This window comes from Pleurodeles waltl, chromosome 4_2 (assembly GCF_031143425.1).
Source record: "Pleurodeles waltl isolate 20211129_DDA chromosome 4_2, aPleWal1.hap1.20221129, whole genome shotgun sequence".
In the NCBI taxonomy this organism is placed as follows: domain Eukaryota; kingdom Metazoa; phylum Chordata; class Amphibia; order Caudata; family Salamandridae; genus Pleurodeles; species Pleurodeles waltl.
The window spans coordinates 76,518,496-76,539,224 of NC_090443.1; positions in this window are offsets into that span (position 1 = coordinate 76,518,496).

A 20,729-nucleotide genomic window follows, 5' to 3' on the forward strand; every position below is an offset into this window, starting at 1 on the left:
CCTGGCTGTGCATCCTCTGAAGGTGACAAGTCTTTAGCCTGCACATGAAGCAAGAAGGAATCTCCCTTGGAGTGAAGGAGTCACTCCCCTTCATCCGCAGGCACGAACTGCAATGATGACCTGCTGCGTTGATCCTCGCTCCTCTGGAACTGCATGGATCCTGCATCACAAGTGGTGGTCTGGAGGGGTCCCCTTGATCCTCTCTACCAGCTGTCCAACTTGGGAGATGGTAAGTTCTTGCCTTTCTTTGCAGGGCAGTGCCCATGTGCACTGCGGCTCATGCAGCTACCAAGGTTTGTTGGCTCTTCTTCCAAGGGATCTTCAGGCTCTGTGTAGCTTCAGCCTTCGGCACACCTCCCTGCCTGCTACTTCAGCGACGTGGGACTCCTCTCCAGGTGTGCTGAACTGTTCTCCTGTGCTGCATAACTGACTCATGGTCGTCACCGTCGACCTGGTCCTGCATCTCCAGAAGGGTGGTAGTGGCTCCTGCCCCACCGGAAACTCCAACTCGAACTGGACTCGGTCCCCTTCATTTGCAGGTCCTCTTCTGTCAGGATCCACCTTTGGTTTCTTCCTGTCTTTCTTGGGTCTTGCACTGTCCTTTTACAAAGTTTACCTGTGGGTTTGGGGGAAAAAACAGGTACTTACCTCTTCTCTCTTGGCCGTTGGGGTGGGCACTGTGGTACTTACCTTTTGGAGTTCCTAGTTCCTCCAGCTCCCCTCTACAGATTCTACTTTCTTGGGTGGGGGACTGACTCTCTCATTCCACTTACTTAGTATGTGGTTTGGTCTCCCAATAGGGTCTCTATTATTTTCTGTTATTTCACTGTTTTCTGTTGCTTTCTATGTCAATTCCTGACTTCTAATGTGTATATAATAGTGTGTTTACTCACCATCTAGTGGAGTATTGCCTTTGCAGTATTTTAGTAATTGTGTTACTATAATAAAGTACCTTTATTTTTGTAACACTGTCTGGTTATTTCATGTGTGTAAGTGCAGTGTGACTAGAGTGGTATTGCATATGTTTGGCATGTCTCCTAGGTAAGTCTTGGCTGGCTTCCTAGACACTGCCTACACCTCACTAATGGGGGATACCTGGACCTGGTCTAAGGTGACAACACCATAGGTGCTTACCATTCACCAGGACAGCTTCCTACACTGTGCATTGGGCAATTGGGCATAATAAAGGGTTATCTGCTATTGCCGTCTTTTTGTGCTGCAAGATCAGCGTTACCTCTTCATATCCTCTTTTGTGAATACTTCACTTAAAGGTCTTCAACACGTTACCTCCAGCTCTCTTTGTTATGCCTCAATGGGACCTTAACTTGGTTCTTACCTTTTGCTTTTTACCCTCTACCACATCCCCCTAATGAAGAGGAGAGACTCCAGAGGCTGGACCCAAAAAGAGTGTTGTCTTTCTATCTTGACTTCAGTAAGCTGTTCTGGGACGATCATATCTTTGTGGTGAATATCAAAGCCAAGAAAGTGAAGGCTGTGCAGAAACAAGCCATCTCCCACTGCATTAGGATGTGCTACGCAGTGGGTAAGTAGCAGACCCCAGAGAGCTTGGGTGCTCATTCCACCAGGACAAAGGCTGGGAGCATTGCATTAGCATGGGAGCTCTGGTCTTAGACATTTGCCAGGCAGCAACACGGGCCTCACTGCACACATTCACCACGCATTACTGTCTGGACAATCATGTCTCTTGGGATGGACACTTTGCCTATTCTGTCCTGCAGGAATTTCTGGTTTATATTGAGTGGGCACACCCTTCTCCGGGGAGGTGTTGCTTGTGTATCTATTCTAAGGGGCTAGAATTCTCGATTGGATGAACAAGCTACTTTCGGTAACACCTTCTCTGGTAGAGACTGTAGCTGCTGATTCCTTACCGACCCACCCACCGTCTCCAGTTTGCAAACAGATTTTTAGGACAGGGATGGTCCCCTTTTCAGGGTCCAAGTTCCACACACCAGTGGTCAGTGTTCTTTGTGCCTCAGCGCTCCTAGCATGGAAAGTTGCTAAAGAAAACTGATGTCAACACGCTGGGGTGGTGCCACCTGCTGGCGTACATGGGTACTGCTCTCTAAAAAAAAGTTAATGATCCAGTCTGACGTCTGGGGAAATCTCTAAGGTACGTGATTTGCAGCTGTCTACCAGATAAGGCGTTACCAAAGGTAAGTATCTTGTTCTTTAAGGTAAATGGTTACTTTGTGACATCAGAAATTCTGGTCGGCAGGAATAACCCTAACCATAGAGTTGCCCAATGGATTGTATCACATATTCTCAGTTGCAGGCAATTTATGTGGACAAGAAGTCAAGGCTCTGTTTCATTCGTTCAGAAGACTATAGTTCGGTGGTGTGTGCGTTTTCAAGTGGGATCTTCACTCTGTGCAGCAAGTACAATATTTTAGTATGGATAGGCTACACACTTCGTGTTGGGCAAAACCTCAGGAATCCATTCCCTTGATTATTAATCTACTCTGGCTGTCCTATCTTTCTCTAGTCATGTTTTATACTCATGCAAACAGAAACAAAGTAGTGTAATTTTTCCTCCACGAGCACTATGGACTATTCCAGAAAAAAAGCCCTGGGTTAAATTCATTATGCTGTGTAGTGTATTGTTTTAAGTTCTGGGGGTTATTCCGATTTATTGTGTGTATTTTTGGAGTTGACAGTGGGCAAGAAGATCTACAGCTTAATTGTATCCATTTCTGTAGGCCACTTCTGATATATGCCTTTCATTCTGCTGGCCACTGCTAGAGTACTATCTGCTTCCTGAGGCCCAGGTGAATTGCCTGCATTTTCGAACGCAGCAACTAGAGTATTTTGTCAAACTTATGGGACAACAGCTGGAGTAATGTGTACATTTATTGAGACAGCAGCTGAAGTATTGGCTGTTTCTGGAAGCTATAGAATTATGAGGGTCAGTAAAGGGATGAGTGGCAAAAACAATACATTGTTGTCAGCCACACTTCGTATAAGGACATGCTCAAGAATTTGAAAATAATCACTGGAAGGAGGTGGCTTGGAGCCACCCATTCATGATGGGAACAATGACAGCACAAGAGCCACGCCAATCTGAAGATGACACTCCTAGAACCAAAGGGGCATATTATAGGCTAGCAGGCTTTTGAGAGTTAACATTAGGGAATGTAGCACGAGGAGTCGGTAAATACATGGCACAAGCTTCCACCAGAAGTGGTGGAAACAATTATAATTCCATTTATGGAGTGCTTACTACCCCTTATGAGGAATTGAAATGGTGAGTAGCAAGCTACTGTGAAATCTAAAGTTATGGGAAATAGCTTCTTTACCTTTGTGGGTTAGTTGGGTTATGTTTGTGCTCTCAAGGTCTAATGCAGGTACCCCTGAAATGGTGAGTAGCAAGCTACTGTGAAATCTAAAGTTATGGGAAATAGCTTCTTTACCTTTGTGGGTTAGTTGGGTTATGTTTGTGCTCTCGAGGTCTAATGCATGTACCCCAGTTTTATGACAGAAAAAAGATTAATAGAGAAAAAGATGAGCCATTAGTGAAATGGGTAACTTGCGCTCATGCTTGTTGGATAAATTGTAGGTTGAGAGAGTTTTGAAATGCTGGCATGAAAAGAGTTTGGAATGAGCCAGCGACTGGAGAAAAAGTAATATTTGGACCTGGAACTGAGAGTGCATACATAAGCTTTGTTTTGGTTAGTTTTTACATAGATAAACCGAGTACATAACACAGATACATAGACACATTGGCATACACATTCAGTATTAACATACATAGCATGTACACTAACATGTATTCTTTATATACTCGTATATTTCTGTAGAGGGAACTGTAAATGCTCTTCGGGAAATTGAATTTGTGGGTGTCTACAGGTATTAAGCATGGTGTTTTGCGTCTGAAATTGGTTGCAGTTTTTATGACTAAAATACCTCTTTTTGCTGGGCAACATGGTTTTTTGGTGGTCTGGCACTTAAGCTGTAAGGGTCTGTTTTTTGTCCGTAGTCTTCCTACTGCTGTAATAATCTCGGTCCCCTGATAAACCTCCGTAAAAAAATTGTTCTCCATAGATTTTCATTTTGATTTGTTTTTGGATCATTGGAGAAGTAATTTAGCTTGGGTAAACATTGCTGATCTGGGCTGATTTTTTTTCTTTCTGGCCTACATTTTTAAAAATGATGTATTATTTCAGGAAGCATAAGACCTATAAACTTCATTTTGGTGTAGTCTTATAGAGACAGAAAATTACTCGTCAGAGCCACCCTTCTGCCGTTTTCTAAAATGGTGCCTATAATAGAGGAAGAAGAGACATATATAGAAATGTGACAAATAATAATGGTTTTTAGTCCTTTTATGAAAAAAAATGTTTAGCACTGCTGTTATAGACACATTTTCATAGTTCCCTTTATTTATTTGTTTCGGCAATTGCATGTGGTACATTTGCAGAATATTGAACATTTTAGAGGAGAATATTGACAGGGACATCTTTTTGTAGCACAGGTTTTGCAAGTACATGTACGTGTAAGTTATGTGGGTAGAGGCGTTAGAAATTTTGTAGGTTTTAGCACTCCTTCAATATCTTCCTAACCAAATTAACATAGATATTTCTCTACATATGCATGATCCAAAACATTTACACCTCTTCTGATCAAGTAGAACGCTGTTTTTGTATGTCCATGGACAGAATATGTCATCGGTTGAAGGTCACTTAATGGGACTGATCTCTTGACCTCACTGTACCGAAGATTGTCAAATGTATGACAGTTTCCGCACAAGGTATTTTTCTACATCTTTAGAGTCACATTCTTGTTCTGTATCAGCAAATCCCTTTATAAGCTTTGCAGGTTCAGCAGTTAAAACTCCATGCTTCCAATTTTTGCTCATAGTGTCATCACTCGTAAGAATATATGCCTTAATAAGAACTCTGGGCATCTCTGGGTCAAGTTTCTTGTACAGAATATTAAGTGGAATTAAGTGTCTTTTCTCGCCTGTTCCATAACATTTCCTACTCATAAACTTTGACTCATAAACATTGCGACTAATCTAAGTAGCACAATAATAACATTTGTGTAATTTGACAGTACAATGAATCGATTGGAACCATTTCAAACAGCCCACTCGACATGTGACACAACACGATGGTCAGCTTCCTCCAATTTGCTGTTAAGTTCTTGAACAATGTGGCCCGTACCTTTTGAATATCGCTATGGGCACCAACTCCTCATTGACAATCATTCTACTTGCAATAATTGGAAATTCATTGTTCACTGAAGCATCAGCAATGTTTTGGCAAGTTAACATCTACAAGTTCATCTTGTTCGATGTTGATGACCAGAATTCATCAAGTTCCACTGGTATGGGTGTTGAATGTTTGATGCAGGCAAAGTCAATTGTTCCACTTGTAGACCTTCGTCTGATTCTCTCACATTCTTTGACAGATAATTCAGGATAACCGTCAAAGACAATGTGCAGTTCTTTGCAGGTGCACACTGACTTTGAAATCTGTAGAACAGTCTGAGCGACCTCCCCGAAGTTTTGCATGGATGAAATCTTGACCATTCGCATTTGTGACATATAGTCCACAACAATAGCAGTTTTCAATAAGGACACCTTTTCGAATTGAAATTCTTCAGGTGAAAGTTTGTTTTTCAAGCTCTTGTACGAGTTTGTGCTTCACTGCTTTGGTTGCAGTATCTCCATCAAATAATGTGTTTGTGGGAAGATCATGTGACAGAATGTCCTTGAAAAATTCACCTCTTTTTTTTTGTCTACATCCATATCTCTATGTGCTTGCTGCATGAAATGAAGAAGGATGTCAACGTGTTTATGAAAACTTTCCCCTCTCCTTCTCACAAGGTCGCTTTGAGGAACAGTTTCATGGTGGTCCATTAATTTTGAATTTGCCATCTCCCTGAAAACCTTGCAAATAAAAAGGACTTCAAGGTAAACTAGCTGCCATTTAGCAACATATTCACTTCTGCGTGTCTGAGCAACAATTCCTTTGGAGCTTTTCTATGATCTCCGGATCCTCTGTTCCAGTTTCATAATCTGGAGCCACAGCATTGAACCTTCCCCCTTGGTCCTTCACCACAAAATGTCTTTGGATGAATTTTCTGTAGAGAACTGTTTTTTCCACCTCTAGCTTCTTCACTCTTTCCAAATACCAAGACCCACATAACAGGTAGTTTATGCAATCGATTTAGCGAAATACAGTAATCAGTGACTCCACAGTCTTCATGTGGAGCTCCCAATCGCCTTCCCAATCAGCATGTACCAAGTTTTTCACTAGAGCTATTGTGTAAAACATTTTCCCAGTACATACAAAGTTCTGATTTTTCTTCACATTCTTTGACAAATTCTGCACGCTTTGTTTTCAGGTTTTCTGATTTTGAACTGAGCGTACTGAACATTGCCTGGCTTTGCATTATGATTATCTTTTGAATGAGGGGCACCCTGTGCCTTGTTCATTTATGAGATAAGATGTGTCAAACCTAATTTGGCATTCTTGTTCCAACGCAATGTTTCTATTGCGTCAGATATGATTACCATACCTTGTAACGAACGAACATAATGAGTTCTGCTCAATGCTGACTGGACAGTTTTGCTTCCAAAGATTTCAGCCTCAATAAGTGCAAGGTATCTGCCACATCCACTGAAATAATTTCCTGCACACCACAACTTTTGTTTTGTGGAAAACAGCCATCATTTGATAAAGATCATCACATTCTAATGGATTGCTCCTAAAAATGTCAGCTACAATATGGGAACCATCTCTCATTGCAGAAAATTGGTAGGATAGGCTGGTCTTCAAGCTGGGCATGCACATTGTGGAAATATTTAAGAGATATGTACACTGTTGCATAGTTTGTGACTGGAGATGGTATTACTGGTACAAACCAAACCTTTTTCAGTGGGATGGTATTCTGGGAGATCAGTGCATTAATTCTCTCTTACTAAGGAACTGGCTATCTTCATCCTTCAGTCCGCATTGAATAAGTGATATGATAAATTCAGTTAAATCAGCTTTCAGGTAGAAGAAGATCCATGTCTTCAGCCACTTTTAATCTTTCTGGTAGACGAGACGTGTTGATGGCTTGTGGTGATTCTGCACACATTGGCAAGGCAGTTGGGTTATAAGTTTGCATCTTTGTGTCTATGGCTGACACAGCTTGTTTTCCAGCAACTACTTCATTGGTACTGTCTTGAAAAAGCACAATGGCACTATCATATGTGCTGAATGTTCCAGACAAAGAAAGTTGTCTTCAAAATCAAAATTATCAAGAGCAGCAATTCCAAATCCTTTCCTGATAATGTGACTTGGAAGTAATGTGCTGTCTGTTTCGCAAGATTTTACAGCGTGAGCTGCTAACAAGTTCCTGTTTCGTACTATGTCATTATAACTTGTTGATACACCAGTCCTGTTCATTGAAGTGATTAGCTCTCTACTTTTGCACTTGTCATAGATTCCTTGGTCAGTCATAATGTGTAGCAGAGTTTTCTTTTTGCTGTGATGTAATTCATAAAACATTATTTGGAAAACACACTACATTTGCACAGCATAAGCCTGTCAGTTCAAGGGATTTTCTTCGACTTCTTCGCTTATAGCTTCAAAACCATCATCAATGTTGTCGGCATCTGTTCTGAACTAAAAAACATTAGTTTGTTACAGTTTTGCTTTGCTGCTAATAAACAGTGATGTACAAAATGTTAAGACAGCAGGCATTCTTGTTGACTCCCATGATTTGAGGAGCTCTGGAGCACCACAACATTTATCATTAAATCCAAAATCAAAATCTTTCAGGACAGTTCTTAAAATGGTTCCTGCTGATTTTACTGCATCCTGTGATCTTATTTTGGCTGCAAGAATTTCAGGAGTCAGATCAGCCGAGAACACCATAAGTGACTCGTTCTTTTTGTTAGACTGACAAAAACAAATTCTGTCATTGTACATTCTCACCAGAAAAATCTTAATTTCATTATTTTGGATCAATACAGTTTCATCAATGTTGATCATTATTGCTCTCTTAAGTTGCTGCTGGGAGCTCAATGTACATTCATATTTTAGAATGTATACGTGCATGCAGTGTGGGTAGACATACAAATCCACTGTAAATACATTCATCTCACTGTTTAGATCAGCTACTCGGCTGAAAACTTCATCTTGGAAGAAGCTAGCTACAGATAAAAACATGTTTGTCCTTTGAGGCTCACATACTCAGTACTTTGTTCTTTCGTCAATCCCTTTGGTTTGGCTAAACCACAGATGACACATTGAAGATCCTCTGCTTTCTGATCAGTTGTTGGAGGTGGACGAGGAGTAGCCATCGATCTCCTAAGTGGATGGGCATTAGGTTTGCTTGTCGTTGCTTTCTCAGAAGACTTGGCTTCCTGTTGTAATTCACTGGTTTCTGCTATCTTTTGACAATTTTTTCCAGGCTTTTTTTCTACTGTATACAACTTGTGGCACTTGTTGTTACAATGATAAACTATTTGATCCTATTCACCCATCAGTTTCAATATTTTTTTAACTTTGTGTGAGCATTTGAAACTCTCTTCTGTCCAGCCACAGTTGATGTTAGCTTTTCTTTCACATTAGTTTGGCATAAGCCACCTTTTCCTTTGTTGAAGGAGTCCTCAGAATTTGTAGTTAGCAACACTCTTGTCAGGAGGTAAAGATCCTCTGCTACCACCTGCTTTGCTCATCTTTGCAAATTTGAATCAACTGAAAACCTGAAACAAAAACAGTATTAAAATAAATTACCAATATGATGGCTAAAACACATAATTATAGAGCCGCCATTTTGGAGAATGGTGGAAGGGTTGCCCTGAGGAGCTATTTTCTGTCTCTATAAGATTACTTTGCTCCCCAAACCTATGTTGTGACACCAAAATGAAGTATGTAGGTCTTATGGTTCCTGAAATATCACATCATCACTGCAACACATCTGCCGTTTAAAAAAAATATGGTTGAGAAAAAATTGGCCCGGATTAGCAATGTCTACCCAAGCGAAATTACTTCTCTGAGATAAAAAACACAAATCAAAAATGAAATCACTAGAAAATAATTTATGGAGGTATTTCAGGAGGTCAGGACTATAAGTTGTTTATGGTCCATGGGCTTATGGAGGAATGAAACAGCCTTTAACCCCTTCGCTACTAGACCTTTTCCCCCCAGTGCTAAGATTTTTTTTTTTACTATTTGGGGTAGTTCACGATTAGGCCCCAATGTTTTTTATCTACATAGAATATCCATGCCAAATGTGTGTCTTTTTTACAACATCTTGGGGATTCTAAAGGTACCCAGGGTTTGTGGATTCCACTGGAGGGGACCGAGACATTAGCCAAAACGCAGCTACATTTTGGTAAAAATGGGAAAACGTGCTGCAGAAGAAGGCATTTGTTTATTTCTCTGCAAACGGCATCAACAAAGGGTTTGCAGTGCTAAAATCACCATCTTCCCAGTTTTCAGGAACAGGTAGACTTGAATCAGGAAACCCAATTTTCCACACAGTTTTGACATTTTACTGTGAGATAGCCCGTTTTTCCTTTTTTGTGTGCTTTCAACCTCTGCCCAGTTAGTGGTAGAAATGGGTGTGAAACCAGTGGTGGATCCCAGAATGATATACATTTCTTAAAAGAAGACAACATTCTGAATTTAACATGGGGTCATTTTTGTAGACCCTTCAAGGTTTTCCCTTAGAAAGTAGCATTTGAAATAAAAAATAAATCTTGAAATAGAGTTGGAAAAAACTGCGTTTTCTGTCTACGTTTTCATCTGTAACCTCTTCTAACTGTGACAGATTTTCAAAAGCAATATACCATTACGCCAGCTGCACCCTTCTGGTTGCGGGGATATATAGGGCTTACAGGTTCACCAAGAACCCTAGGTATCCAGATCCAATAACTGAGCTGCACCTTGCAATGGTTTTTCATTGTGTACTTGGTACACAGAAATTTGTTTGATAAAATATAAAGGGTGAAAAATAGGTATCAAGGAAACCCATGTATTTCTCAAATGGGCACAAGATATGGAGTTTAGAAGCACTGGTTATTTACATATCTCTGAATGTGTGGGTACCTTTACTAGCATGTGAATTAGAGGGCATTTCTCAAAATGACTTCTTTCTTACACACTGCCTTACATTTGGAAGGTGCAAATGCAGAGAAAGAAAATTGGTAATATCACTTCTTCTACTATTCTGTGTTGCCCTGTGTCTCCTGATAAAAATGGTACCTCACTTGTGTGGGTAGTCCTGGTGCCTGCGACAGGAAACGTCCCAAAATGCAACGTGGACACCTTACATTTTTCCATCCAAAACTGACCCTTTTTTTGCTATGTGCTTAGCTGTGGATTTTGGGCGAAAGCTCATCTGGCACCTAGGAAAACCTAGCAAACCTGTACATTTTTTAAAACTAGACACCCTGGGGAATCCAGGGTGGGGTGACTTGTGTGGGTCTCGCCAGGTTCTGTTACCCAGAATCCCTTGCAAATCTCAAAATGTGTCTCAAAAACATTTTCCTCATATTTCTGTGTGAAAAGTTCTGAATCTGCGGGGATCCACAAATTTCCTGCCACCCAGCGTTCTCCCAGGCCTCTCGATAAAAATGCTACCTCACTTGTGTGGGTGGGTCAAGTGCCCATGACAGGGACAAAATTATCTATCACAAAACTACCTGTTTTTGCAAGGGGGGCACCTGCGTTTTTGGTCCCAGGCTACCTAGGGAAACCTACCAAACCCAGACAGTTCTGAAAACTAGGCACCCAAGGGAGTCCAGGGGTGTGTGACTTGCTTGGATCCCCCCAATGTTTTTTTTAGCCAGAATGCCCTGCAAACCTCAAATTTAGCTACAAAATATATATTTTCATCACATTTCTTTGTGGAATCACTGCACCAGCACATATTTCATACTACCCAGCGTTCCCCTAAGTGCCTCCAACAGGGAAGGGCTAAAATGTGTGGAAATTGAGGAGGAACCAAAGCGGATCTAAAAGGGCAGTTATTTTTTCATACTTTTTTAGGCTGACTCTGCTTTGGGTACCCCCGCAAGTGACAAAGAGTTTTTATGAGTACAGCTGGGGCTATGCTGGGTGGTAGGAATTTTGTAGATTCCTGCGGTTCCTGGAAGTTTTAATCACAGAAATGTAGGAACAATGTGTGCTTTCAGGCAAAGTTGGAAGTTTGCAAGGTATTTTATGTAAGAAAATGGTGTGGGGTGCAGGTGAAGCATACCACCCTGGACTCCCTCAGATGTTTAGTTTTCAGAAGTGTCTGGATCTGGTAGGCTTTTCCAGGGGACAGTGTACTCAAGCCCAAAAAGTGCAACCCCTCACCATTGCAAGTGGGACAAAATTGGGAGTTAACCAAGCTCTCTTGCCCCATATGTAAAATCAAAACCCAAAAGGGTCCAATGTACTCTTGCTTGCCATTAGGATGAGATGGTTTAGTCTGCAGGGGAGGGGGGGGGGGCAGAAAGACTGTTGCCCCCCTTCAGTGGAGATGGGGACATAACCTTTCCCCTGGTTATAGTTAACCACCACCAGTCTATTTTTGTATTTTCAATTCCCCGGCGTCTAGTGGGCTGTCTACCCCTCTTGAGAGATATTTGGAGGTAATTACCTCCATCTGCCCCCCAGAGGGGAAGAAAGACCGTATCCCCATTTACTTAGGGTAGGGGCATGGCCATACATATGGTGGGCAGCCCACAACCCGCTTTAAAAAAAAAAAATCCTGGTGTATAGTGGGCTTTTTACCCCCGGGTGCTGATTGGAAGGAAGTACCCTATATGCCCCCCCCCCCCCGGGGAAGTAGAAAGACTTTGGTCCCCATTTATGTGGGGTGAAGGCATGGCCATGCCCACGGTGGGCAGCCTAAACTCCTCCTTTGTTAAAAAAAAATCTGTGTCTAGGGGCAAAAATACTGTGCCTGTATTTTGAGAGGGGGTGGGGGCATTGCTCTGCCCATTCAGGGCAGCCCCCACCCATTCCCCAACAAAAAAATAATCCCTGGTGCCTGGTGGACTAGATCTGGGATATATTGCTTACAATTCAGTGGACTTGCAACCTAACCACAGCATACCATTTTTTGTTTTAATTTTCACTCTTATTTGCTGTCTTTTGATTGCTTAGCTCCTGTAGACTTTGGTCTTGTAGGCTTCCCTTTGTTAGCTCCTCCCTGGAGCATGGACCAAGTACATGTGTTGTTTGTTAGAAATGGGGTTTCTAGTTGGGAGAGGAATGCACCCTGTCAAGTAGGGACTACAATCCTATTAAGGGGAATGCAGATACACACTCTAAATTAACCTGTGCTCACCCTCTGGTTGCTCAGCACAGAGCAATAAGTCGGCTTAACTCAAGAAGAAATGCGTAAAGTATTTGTCCAGCACACTTAAAATACAGTTACTCAGTGAAAAGACCACAAAAAGATTCAATGCCAGTTTAGAAAAAATAGAGGATATTTATTGGAGTAAAACAAAACAACAAAAATACAATTAGTAGAAGTTGAGATATTAATTTTTAGAGAGTAAATGTAAAATGGTACTTAAACGTTACTGGCAGTCAAAATGTTACTTGAGATCACAAGGGATTGGTGCAACTCCAAAATCCATGACTACCATGATGGAGGGTAGGCAGGCTACAGAACCCACGCAGGGTCAGCTGAAGCAGTACCTGTGTTAGAGCAAATCGTCGACATTACGATGCATCAGTATTTTCCACGCAGTCTGGTCACTGCATTGTTGTCGGACTCCCTCAATTGAAGTTAATGCGATGCATCGTCAATCTGCACAGAGCCTTGTCGGATCACTCAGGCTGTGAATGCATCAGTGTCGAAGGAGCAACTCAGCAAAATTTACATACACTGGAAGTCCAGGACTGGAGAGGTGCACATCATGCAAGAGTAAGACTCACAGATGGCAGAGTCCAGCAGCACCAGGAGAGTTAAAAGCAGTCTTTGATGTCCCTGAGACTGCACAAGAACAGGGGACAAGCCAGCAAGCCCTTGGAGATACTCTGGTCAGCAAGATGGATGCAGTCCTTTTCCTTAGCAGGGCAGAGAGCAGCAGGCACCAGGGCAGCTTGCAGGTAAACAGTTCCTTGGAACAGACAGTCCAGGCAGAGTGGCAATCCTTACATCACAGTAGTCTTTACTCCAGCTGAGTTCTTCCCAAGTCCATTAGTGATCTGTTTTCAGTGGGTCAGGGCCTTAGTACTAATAACCAAAAGTGCCTCAATGACTTCAAAGGATCTCTCTGAAGTGCACAGGTGCCCCTTTCAGCCCAGCCCTAGCTCCAGACTATCAATGGGGGGGGGGGGGGTAATTAGCCCTTTGCCTGGAGCTCAGGGCATTACCCTTTGAAGTATAAGTGTGAGATCTTCCTATCCTTCCTGCACAGGAAGACCCATCAGAATGCAGGTGCAATTGAGTATCCTGTGTTGTGGGTGTCTGGCCGGAATGCACAAATATAGCTATCACCCAGCCCAGACCAAACGTTTATTGGAGATAAGCTGTCAGGCACACAGAGCAGTGACAGCAGAGAAATACTCAATTTCTACAAGTGGCATTTCTAAAATAGTAATAACAAATCCGACTTTACCAGTAAAGAGGATTTATCCTTACCATTCCAATTATATGAAGCATGATGCAGATACTCCTTTCTGATCGGGGACTGCAGCTTAAAAGTAAAGTAATGGCTTTTCAATGCTGACCTATGAGAGAAGCAAGCCTCACATCAGCCGAGGCCCGTCCTTTAGGGCCGAGGGGCCACGACCCCCACCTTTTGCCCCTAATGAAGAATGTCTGTCAGGCTGGCTGAGCAAAGGTCAGTCTGACAGACGTTCTTCAAGTTCAGCTCAGGCAGCCAGGAGCGAGAATTGCGCGATTTACGCAGACTCCTGGCTGCCTGAGCTAAACTTTGCTGGGCTGAAGAGGTCACAACTCCTATGGGTGTGACCTTCTCGGCTCAGCAAAGGTGCCTCGAGACCCTCCCCCTCGGTGACAAGGGGAAGTGTCACTGATTGACTTCGACCTGGGCGCTTCAGGTTTAAGCCCTGAAGCTCCCAGGGCGAGTGTCAATCAGTGACACCTCGTCACAGAATGGGGTGAGGTCAGCAGTCTAACTGACCCCACCCCGCTCTGTGACGAAGTTGGGACTGCTGTCTTCCCTCATTGGCTGACCTAGGGTCAGCCAGAGAGGGAAGGCAGCAGTCCCAACCTTCCTGGGACCTCCAAGCTGAAGGTAAATGTGTGTGTGTGTGTGTTTTTAAAATGAATGTGTGGTGCGTGCATGTATGTTTGAATGTTGATGAGTGTTGTGAATGGATGTGCGTGCGTGCATGTGTGAATGAATAAGTGTGAATGTGAGTGTGCTTCCCGCCCGCTCCCCTCCCTCCTAAAATTACCATCTGCTACTGCCTCACAGTAATCAAAAATTACTTTGGAAGTTTTTCATTACCAGGACATGTAAAATTTAAAAGTACATGTCATGCCTTTTACCTATATAGACCTCTGCCCTAAGGGCTACTTAGGGCCTACCTTAGGGGTGACTTGTAGTTAAAAAGAGGTGCTTAACTTAAGGCTGGTAAAGAGGATTTAAATACGAAGTTGAAATGGCAGTGAAACTGCACACACATGGCTTACAGTGGCAGGCAAGAGACATGTTTAAGAGTTACTGAAGAAGGCGCACAATCAGTGCTGCGGGCTCATGAGTACAATTTAATTTACAAGCCCCGGGCATAGGGTATACCACTTTACAAGGGACTTACAAGTAAATTAAATGTGTCAGTTTCTGATACAATGTTACCATGTTTAAGGGAGAAGCACATGCACTTTAGCACTGGTTAGCAGTGGTAAAGTGCTCAGAGTCTTAAAAGCCAACAAAAAGGTCAGACAAAGAGGAGGAGGAAGAGAACAAGTTTGGGGTAACCCTGCAAAAAAGCCAATTCCCAACATGCCCCCCACCAGCCTAAAACCAGGGTAGATTTATCAATCCCTTGATAGACGTCCCTGCTTAGGGCAATAGAACATGGACAATGGCCTACTTCTGCAGGAATACTTGTCAGTTCTGCTCCTCTCTGAACCTAGTTGGATCCCCCTGTCAAAACTCTCTGGGGCCACTGAACTGACTCATGGGGAACCCTTCTTCTCATCTGTGGACTCCATCTGTGCAGCACTTAGCTTTAATTTGCTCACAGATGCATCTCAAAAGGTAGACAGTACCACCAAGGCAAATCAAGTGGTGTGGCCCATTCCACCCCTTGCGTCTGACTTCTGTCCCCAGCCCAAGGAAAACTTTGTACACAGGACAGCAACCAACAGAGGCCACTGACAGCTCTCAGTGTCAAGACCCAGGCCCTAGGTCATTCAGGAGTCTCTGTCCTCCATGGTTTCTGGCGGTGGGGGGCAGTAGCCCAAGATGCCTTGCATCCTTTCTCCACTCCACCTCCCACTAGTTAATGGAGCGGTATCCTGCAACTGGTCCTTCAACCTAGGGTCTGCACCCTTGGGATGGACAGGAGTCAGGGGTGAGTCCTTCCTCCCACTGCCTTTGGGGTTCTGTACCCTCTGTTGGGGAGTGGCACCCCCAGAAAACTGAACAGTCAGAGCACCTGTGGCAGCCATCCCTCTCAGTTGTCCTGCCAATGGGGGCTACTCGTTCCCAATGCTTGCCTGAAAAAGGAGCAGGCCTCAGTACTGAAAAACAACTTTGGGAGTTTTCCATTATCAGGGCATGCAAAATTTAAAATACATGTTCTGCCTTTTACTTACATAGCATCCTTCCCTATGGGCTACTTAGGACCTACCTTTGGGGTAACGTATCTGTAAAAACGAGGGGAGTTTAAGGCTTGGCAAGAAGTTTCAAATGCCAAGTCAAAGTGGCAGTGAAATTGCACACATAGGCCCTGCAATGGCAAGCAAGAGGCATGTTTAAGGGTTACTGAAGTGGGTGGTACAATCAGTGATGGAGGACAACCAGTAGCATTTAATCCACATGCCCTGGGTATAGGGTATACAGTTTACAAGGGACTTTCAAGTAAATTAAATATGCCACTTGTAGATACACCAAGCATGTTTAGGGGAGAAACACATGCACTTTAGCCCTGGTGAGCAGTGGTAAAGTTCTGAGAGTCCTAAAAGCCAACGAAAAGAAGACCAGAAAAAGAGGAGAAGGAAGGCAAAAGGTTTGGGGTAGCCGTGCAAAAAGGGCCATTTCCAACATTCTTCCTTGTCTTTTTGCAACATTTTCTTCTATTTTGTAAGTGTTTCAGTACTATTCTTCGACGTGTAGTGTGCTTTATTACTATTAACACATACATATGACTTCTTATTTATGTTGCCTTCACCCTATCTGCCATCTGTGTTGATGCTTGAGTTACATACACCCACAACTGTAGTTCTTTCCAACACTCTACTCAGCTTCTCTCTATGCCACTACAGCACTCCACTCTGTACCACTCAATGCCACTCCACTCTACCCCATGGCACGTCTACTCTACCCCTCTCCATTTTACTCCACCCAGTGACACTCCAGGGTACTCAATTCCACTCCAGTCCACTCTATGCCACTGTTTGCCACTCTCATCTATGCCACTATTCTATCCCACTCTACACCTCTCTACTTCACCCCATTCTTTGCCACTCTACTCTGTGCCACTCCAGTCTACACTACAACGTGTCATTCTGTGCCACCCCACTCTACTCCACACCAATCCACTTCACAGAGTGCCACACTTCAGCACTCTACGCCACTCCATTCTACTAGGTGCCACTCTTCTATATGTCACTCCACACAATGCTGCTCCAAAGCACTCTATGCCACTCCAGTCCATTCTGCACCACTCTACTCTACCCTACTCCATTGTATGGTACATCACTCTATGCTACTCTACTCCACCCCTTTCTCTGCCACTCTACTCTGTGTCACTCCACCCCATTCTACTCTACTCCACACTAATTTACTCCACACATGCCCACTCTGTGGCACTCTACACCACTCCACCCTATACCACTCCACTCTAGGCCATTCTATTCTACTTAGTGCCACTCTTCTCCATGTCACTCCACTCAACACAGTGCCACCATGGCCCAATCCACTCTACGCTATATTACGCTACGCCACTGTAGTTCACCCTAATCCTTGCCACTCTGTTCTGCACCACTCCTCTACTCTACCCCACTCCACTCTATACCACCCCATCCTGTGCCACTATACGCCGTGCCACTCTACTCCATGCCACTCCTCTCCGCATAGTGCCACTCTGCAGCATTCTACACCACCCATGCCACTCCACTCTATGCCAGGTCACTCTACTCCACTCCTTGACACTCCCCTCTGTGCCCTTCTACTCCACTCTACTCTATGCAACTTATTCTGTGCCACTCTACTTTGTGCCACTCTATGCTACTCTGTTCTGTGCCACCCCGTTGTATACCACTCCACTCCATCCACACTACTCTACCCACTGTAAACGATGCCACTGTACTCAACACCACTCTACTCACCGCCATTCTACACCACTCCACGACACACCATGGCATTTTACTCCACCCCCTCTATGCCACTCTACTCTATGTCACTCTACTACACTCCATTTTATGCCACTCCATCTATACCAACCTACTCTATGCCATTCTACTCTATGCCATTCTGTGCCACTTCACACCTTTCAAATTTGCTCCGCTCCACTTTACACCACTCCACACCACTCCACTCCACTCTACCCTTCACCACTCCACTCCACACAGCTCTATTCTTCTCTGTGCCATGCGCTAACTTGTAGCCATGCTGAACAGCAGCCATGCAGCTGCACAACATTTCTAAAAGACATTGCCAAAGCCAATACCTCTTACATAGGTGAGCTCTGTTGGGTTTGACATGGCTTGTTCCCTTGTATACTGGGATTGTAAGACGAAGTACCCGTCTTGAGTGTAAATTCCTGATTCTCTGTAATCTTCTCATTGTTAATCGAGATGAGCCATAGTATTGATTGTTTGCATGGTCTAGGTTTGATAGAATACGAGATATTGTTGCTTGAACCTTATGAGGAAATCTTAAGCATGGCAAGCTGTATTTTCATGGTAAGAAAAGCTAATCTGGGATAGTTTATCTACTTGAGCATTCATGGACCATGTGGAGTCCATGGTAATTCTAAGGTTTTGTACCCCCGTGGATATTTTTGGTGGTGGTCCTAGTTTGTTGGGCCAGACGCCTAGAGGATTATGTTTTCCAGTTCCACAGGTAAGTATCTCTGTTTTGAAGGCATTTCATTTGAGGACACTCCTTGACATTCACTGGTCAAAAATTAAATATTTTTGTGTTTCAAATGTCCATAGTGCTTTTCAGTTTAGGAAGTATATGTGTATTGTGGACCTAATTATAGAAGGGGAATCAAAACTCCTCACTAGTTCTGATATGGAATTCAAGTAAATGTTCAAAAGGAGGGTTGAGATAATAGACTGTGAAAGGGCTGTGCTTTTATATTATAGGACTTTTGGTGAGGAAAAAGGCATACGGATCACATTTATTCTATGTGCAGGTAGGATAAGACCCAAGTGTGAAAGCTGATTTCTTCTAGTCTTAGGATTAATGCCATGAGCGAGGGTATGAAATGCAGTGGAAAGGTCCAAGAGTAGTAGTGCAAATATCCCATTTGTTATGTTTTTTTAACGCCATTCCAGATAGTTATTATTGCTGGTTCAGTGCCTTTTGCAGGGTGGAATTATGTTTGGACGTCAGAGAGTGCGGAGTTATCTTCAATTAATTTTGACATCTGGGTGAAATCTGCTCTTTCCATACTTTTCAAGAAATGGGCTGTTTGCTGTTCATCTGCAATTGTTGGGTGCTATTTGGGGGGCTTGATGGGCCACATCCCACTTCTTTAGGGCATATCTATGCCCTACCGAGTCCTCCTGATAAAGAGCTGTTGATCTGTTTTCTGCTTGAATTGATAGAATGATGTTCTTGAAGATGTATGGGGGGACAAGGTTTAAAAAGGCAGCTATATCTTTGCTAGCTTTTACAAGGTTCGGGAATTCTGTTGGCAGTTCTGGGAAAGATAACAGAGGTAGTGTTCTCCTTCCAGTGGAGCGGTTTGTTTGAAGTGGCTTGAGAAAGTTGTTTTTTGAATATTAAGTATAAATTCAACATATCTGCTTTGCCTATGTAATGACTTGTCAGTTTATTACAAAATGCCTGAACTTTTAGGAAGGGTTTGTTGAATGCTTTTTTAGGTTTCAAAATTCTGATAGTATTTTTACAATTTTTTACGCATTTGGTATTGTAGATTCTATTTGAGTAGTAGCTTTTTTAGCTTTTTGATTAACCACTTCCTCATCAATTGTATTTTCAATTTTGTCTGTATGCATATTTTGCCTTGTATGCTGTTTGATTTTTGCCAGGTCCTTTAAAGAATTGTGATTTGTTTTATCTGTTTTTAACGCTGCTTTCATCCAAGGGTTTTTTCTTTTGCATTGTTTTCTTTGGGATTAGTAAATAAAAAGCTGCACAGAGCCATCCATAGAGTTTCTCTATTGAGTCTTTTACCTCCAAATCCATGTTAGAAATAATTTAGGTTTCTAGGTCCTCCATATTCAACTTGTTCCATGATCTAGAAGTATGTGCCGGTAGGTTCGGTTTAGCTGTGGTTAGTTGTGGAATATTGTACTGAAGGCAGTGGTGGCCACTGCATTTCTCAAGAGGAAGTGTGGAGGGGTGGGGGTAAAGGTAAGGTATGGGGGAAAATAAAATATTAATTTAATTTTCTTTAAAAAGTACCTGTTTGTTCTGCTGCATCCACCACCGCCTGCCTCAATCCTCTTCCCTCGATATGGTGTCCCAGCATTCCCTGGGACACTAGCACACGCTCCTCAGCAATCCTGGTGCTGCTATCATGCTATATACCTAGCGTGAGGGTAGAGTTATGATTGGTCTGAGCGGCTTAGTCTGCCACTTAGACAGTACACTGGGGTCTGTGCAGTTTCTCCTACCCGACTGTGCAACACAGCCAGGTTGGAGAAATCTAAGACAGCCGGCCAAACTGACATGCGCAGTTAGTGCATTGACTCCACTCCCTCTCCTCTCCCCTCCCATGGGCCAGCCCCCCACCCCCTGCACCTGCCGGCTGAGCCAGCATCTAAAAAATGAAACAATATGAAAATATCATTTTATTTTTCAGCTGCTGGCTCAACCAGTGGGGCAATGCTCCCTCACTATTGCGAAGGAGCCATACTTGATTGAAGGCAACGAAGTGGTGCTCTGCCTATGTGACTGGAGTATTCCTTTGAAATGAGAATAATTATGGGTTGCTTACGAGGACACATAAGGTACGTCCTGCAATAGGGTGAGGAATGAGTTGTTGTAGGGTGAGGGTGATTAGGCTTGTAAGGATCATTTTATGATGGGGGCATATTTGGTTCGTTTAACCATGTATTCAGGCCAACAGGGATGCACCTTGGAAACAACAACAGAACATTAATTTAAAAGAAGTACTCCAGCACAAGTGAATGCTGCTTTTGCAGCAAGAGTGGAGCACTGTGAGTTTATGTTCATGGACTCTAAAAACTAATTTCATATCATCCACGGATGGCCTTTAAACAGTTTGGCTGTTGTAATGAGAATGAAAATGGCCACTGCTCTGGAGGTTCCTTCCTACTAGTTATCCAAGAATCTAAACTGCACCTTTTCCGTGTCAAGAAGGTCAGCGGCACAGACCTCTTTGCTGTGTCCCGCTCAGCGCTCACGAACT